The 5,606-nt window shown below is 38.8% G+C and overlaps 1 pseudogene; it reads left to right on the top strand.

Annotated features, from left to right (window-relative positions):
• The first annotated feature begins 1,034 nt into the window (after positions 1 to 1,034).
• Positions 1,035 to 2,194, top strand: LOC102015120 (annotated as a pseudogene).
• Positions 2,195 to 5,606: the final 3,412 nt, after the last annotated feature.

Below are 5,606 nucleotides of genomic sequence, written 5' to 3'. Positions count from 1 at the left end.
TGTTAAATTTGCTCAGCTAAATTTCACTGCTGAGTCTGAAAGTCCAAGCAATTCTGAGACTTTCTCTACCCAGGTAATTTCGTAACCCTGCCTTGGCTGTCAGCACAGAATCAGCACACTTCACAAGGCAGGAAAGCTGGAAACACAGCTTCTTGGTGCCCAATAAGCAACTCCTCTCTGTGATGTACTGACATGCCACAGGAGCCTTTGCCCTGTGGTGTTTCATCTCCACAGTGAGGCCAGTGTGTCTGCAGCCACTGGACTCACCACTGCTCCCCTCAGAACCTGTCACCTTCTCACCAGCCACGAAGCAGAGGCTTTGAAACCCTCACTACCCCTGGCTTTGCGGTCTCTGCCTGTACTGAGTTGCACAACTTCATTGTCTAGACTATAAGTCCTTCATTAGACTTGGAGTAGTGATATTCTCCCCGAGTTCTGATTTGTTTCTCTGCATTTTAAGTGCCTTCAAAAGGAATGTTTTGTTTTTTTAATTTTGATGAAGCCCAATATATCTTGTTCTTTTATGACTATAAACTTTTTGACTCCTACTTAAGAAATCTTTTCCTACCTCAAATTTGCAAAGATGTTCTCTGATATTTTCTTCTGGACACTTTGAATTTTTAATTATTACACTTCTGTCTGTAGTCTACTTTGAATTATTTTTATTTGTGATATAAAAGTCAAAGTTTTTTATTTTGAGTTTTCCCAATGTGGATATTTAAATCTTTCAGAATGAGTTGTGAAAATAACTACCATTTTCTAAGAGTATTATTTAGAATTTTGATTAAAATTAGTTGACATAATTGGAAGGTCTATTTCTGGATTCTCTTCTGATTCATTGATGTGCCTGCTCTCTTTACACCCATATCTAATTTGCTAGATTTCTTCTGCTTCAGAGTAAATCTTGAAATAAGAAATGTAAATACTCCAACTCTACTGGCCATTTTCTAAACTGGTTTGTTGTTGTGCCCTTTGGAATTTTCATGAAAGTAGAATCGTATCACACATTTGTATAATCTAAAAACCCTGCACATATGGCTGTGATTGGTTTGCCAAGTGGACTTGAGACATGGTCATTCTTTGCTGTGTACGATGGGCATGACGGTTCTCAGGTTGCCAAATACTGCTGTGAGCATTTGTTTGATCACATCACCAATAACCAGGGTTTTACAGGGTCTTCAGGAGCACCTTCTGTGGAAAATGTAAAGAATGGAATCAGAACAGGTTTTCTGGAGATTGATGAACACATGAGAGTTATGTCAGAGAAGAAACCCAGGGCAGACAGAAGTGGGTCAACAGCTGTGGGTGTCTTGATTTCTCCCCAACATACTTACTTCATTAACTGTGGAGACTCAAGAGGTCCACTTTGTAGGAACAGGGAAATTCACTTCTTCACACAAGATCACAGAGCAAGTAATCCGTTGGAAAAAGAATGAATTCAGAATGCAGGGGCTCTGCAGTGATTCAGTGTGTGAATGGCTCTCCGGCTGTACCCAGGGCCCTTGGGGATTTGGATTACAAGTGTATCCATGGAAAAGCTCCTACAGAGCAGCTTGTCTCACCAGAGCCTGAAGTCCCTGATATGGAGAGATCTGAAGAAGATGATCAGCTCATTATTCTTGCATGTGATGGTACCTGGGATGTTATGGGGAACAAAGAGCTCTGTGACTTTGTAAGATCCAGGCTTGAAGTCACTGGTGATCTCAAGAAAGTTTGCCATGAAGTAGTTGACACCTGTTTGTATAAGGGAAGTCGAGACAACATGAGGGTGATTTTGATCTGTTTTCCTAATGCACCCAAAGTATCTCCAAGAGCAGTGAAGAAGGAGGCAGAGTTGGACAAGTACCTGGAATGCAGAGTAGAAGAAATCATAAAGAAGCAGGGGAAGGCATCCCAGACGTAGTCCATGTGATGCACACATTTGCAAGTGAGCACATCCCCAGCCTCCCACCAGCGGGTGAACTGGCAAGCAAGTGGAATGTAATTGAAGCTGTTTATGATAGATTGAATACTTACAAAAATGATGACACCAACTCTACATCAACTGATGATATGTGGTAAAACTGCTCATCTAACCATGGAGTTTCCCTCAACTTTAAGGAAGGGGAGATTTGACTTGAGTGAGAGTGATTACACCAGAGAACTTCAGCAGTACAACGGCTAGCCCAGAACTGACTTTTTTTGTAAATTTGAGACTTATATAAACATGATTTCAAACCATAATTCCTGTTGTAAATCCAATTCCAGCAATTTTAGTTGTATGATTTTTTTGTAAAGTGTACTTGTCTTTATACAAAATGCTCCTATTTAATTATGAACTACTTTAAAAACACTATCAAAGATGCAAGAAATGCTTGGCTTGTGTGATGCCACAGATACATAGTCCTTTCAAGTCATGCTGTGTTTGGACTTAGGGTTGGGACAGGGAGAGCAGCAGCCAGGTCAGCTGGATGCTCAAACACACGTGTAATGATGGAGAATAATCTCAAAACCTTACAAAGCTGAACATTCAAGGAGTTGTGGAAAACTGCCTTCATGTTCTTGGTGGAGGACTAGCACAGTCATTTGCTTCACTTCACTTCGCTGTCTCTCAGTTTGTTGTCCCCATGTTGCCACGAGTGTTACAGGTAATAAAGTATATTCATATGAAGAGCATTCTTGGGGCTAAAATACCTGATTCTTTGCACCTCTCTCATAAGTCCTTACATTTAATTACTACTTGATAAGCAGCAGCCTCCTATATAAAGTAGGAGACTGCCACATTTTTGTTATCATGACTGGCTGGGCCTGCTGCTGTTCCTAGTAAGATATTCTGAATTCCATTTAATCAATAAAGCTTGATTTAACAAAGAAGAAAAAAAACCCTGCTGGACCCTGCCCATCACCCCTCCACCATCTTGGGAGCCTCAGTGAGCTGTGTGGGAGAGGAGAAACCCTGCCGACCATCCCTCCACCATTGAGGGAGATTTGGGAGCCTTAGTGAGCCATGCAGGTGGGAAGAAACCCCACTCACCACCCCTCTGCCATCACAGGAGCCTTGGTCCAGAGGAACCCTGTGCTTGGCCATACCCCAACACTGTGGGACAGGAAGCCAGTGCAAGAAGTGCCCAGGACATGGCAACTGGCTCGTCTGGATGAGCCCAGAGTAAATCCACACTGACAAGGGGAAACACTTTGCAGACAAACTCCTAATTTACAGTTGGTTCAGTTATATAACTATAGACTTTGCTCCTATGGACTAACGCAGAAAATCAATAGTTACAACAGTTTGTCAGTTTCTAAATTGTGCTTGATGCTATTATTATTGCTAATTGTACTACTGTAGCTAGGATGTCATTTCTGTTGTAATCAGTTGTTCTCCCTTGTGTAACAATATTGGGAATCTCTGGGGTAATAACCTCACCACAGCCCTACACCAAAAGACTGGGGACTGAGCCAAACAGAAACCAACATCCTACTCTCAATTAATTGGGAAAGTAGGAGCTTGGGGCAGACACAAACCAAGAATCTCTTACACAAGAAGATATTCCTGAAGTACAACCTTTTCTTGGACAGGCCTTAATACTAGTGATATAGTGACCTACTATCAAAACTCACAAGGATCATCACAGAAAATGAAATAAAAATTCCTTGAAATAGAAAATGTCAAGGCAAAGAAGCAAAATGCAATCTCAGATATCCAGCCCACCCAAAAGAAGTCCAAAAAACATACACATAAAAGATATTGGAAGTTATACACCTAAAATTTCTGAAATGATAGCAACTGAAGTAAAGAAACAGCTCCAACAGACTATAGAAGAAATGAGATCAGAAATAATCTCTCCGGTAAAAAAAAAAAGAAATGACAACCATAATGAAAGAATTGCTCAGCATGTCTAAAGAAGACATAGATTAAAAAATACAGGAGCATAGAAAAACTATGGAAACCTTGAATGAATAACATAGTAAAGAATTAGAATACTTGAAACAGATTCAAAGATATATCCAGGAAATTAAAAATTCCATTGAAAGCTGGCAAAACTGCTTGAATGAAACAGAAGATAGACTTTTAGATCTTAAAGACAGGATGGCAGCTAATGATCATGAAAGAAAAGACTTTTTAAAAATAACAAGGAACCAGGAAATAACAACTCCACAGCTGCAAGATGATGCAAAGAAAAACAATGTAAGACTGGTAAATGTCAACAAAAAAATCAGGAGTCAACACAAATGACATAAAAAGATTATATGCAGAAGTAATAGCAGAAAATTTCCCAAGCATGCTAACAGAATCTGACATACAGATAAATGAAGGTTATAAAACTCCAACTAGCCATACCCAAAATAAATCTACACCCAGACATATCGTAATCAAGATCCTAGAAATTCAGCACAAGAAGAGAATATTAAAAGTTGTTAGAGCGGGGCTGGGGATTTAGCTCAGCGGCAAAAGTGCCTGCCTGGCATGCACAAGGTTGTGAGTTTGGTTCCCGGTACCGGAGAAAAACCAAAAAAAAAAAAAAAAAAAAAAAAAAAAAAAAAAAAAAAAAAAGTTGTTAGAGAAAAGAAACAGATCACCTATAAAGGAAAGCCCATCAGAATCATGGTACATTCCTCAACACAAACTATGAAATCAAGAAGAGCGTAGAGTGAAGTATTTCAAGTCTTGAAAGAAAACAACTTCCAACCCAGATTGATGTACTCAGAAAAACTATCTTTCAAAATTAATGGAGAAATAAAATACTTCCACAACAAAAAACAACTGAAGAAATCCTTGACCACCAAACAAACCCTATGAAGAGTATAGAAAGATATTCTAGAAAGAGGTAAAATGACCACAATTCCAAGAAGAACAGAAAGAAATCACCAACAAGCATAACCAATTAAACAGACAAAGATATCCACTATCATCACTCCTATTCAATATAATTATGGAATAATTAGCCAGACCAATTAGACCAAGAAGAGAAATAAAAGGAATAAAGAAAGGAAAGGAAGAATTTAAATCATCATTATTCACAGATGACATGATACACTACATAGAAGCTTTGTAGCTGGATACAAAGTCAACACTCAAAAATCAATAGCATTCCTATACACATACAACAAATTCACTAAGAGAGAAATTAGGGAAACCACACCCTTCACAATAGCATCCAAAAAATGAAATACTTAGGAACCAATCTAACAAACAAAGTAAAAGATCTATACAGTTAAAATTACAGTACTCTGAACAAAGAGACTGAAGATTTCAGAAAATGGAAAGATATTCCTTGCTTGTAGATAGGAAAAACCAATATTGTGAAAATGGGCATAGTCCCCAAACTATTACACATATTTAATGCAATCCTAATCAAAATAACATTAGCATACCTCACCAATCTAGAAAAAGCATTCCTAAAATTTATATGGAACCAGGAGAGACCTAGAATAGCAAAGGCAATCCTGGGCAACAAAGGCAAGGCAGGAGACATCACAATCTCTGACTTGAGATTATACTGCAAAGCTATTATGATAAAATCAGCATGGTACTGGCAAAAAAGTGGCCCTGAGGATCAGTGGAATAGATTAGAAGATGCAGAAACAACTACAAACACACTCAGCCACCTTATCCTTGACAAAAGGGC

Source organism: Chinchilla lanigera, unplaced genomic scaffold (genome assembly GCF_000276665.1).
Source record: "Chinchilla lanigera isolate Chin_1 unplaced genomic scaffold, ChiLan1.0 scaffold00022, whole genome shotgun sequence".
In the NCBI taxonomy this organism is placed as follows: Eukaryota; Metazoa; Chordata; class Mammalia; order Rodentia; family Chinchillidae; genus Chinchilla; species Chinchilla lanigera.
The sequence above is the reverse complement of the archived record's forward strand: the minus strand, read 5'-3'. Positions and strand labels throughout refer to the sequence as shown.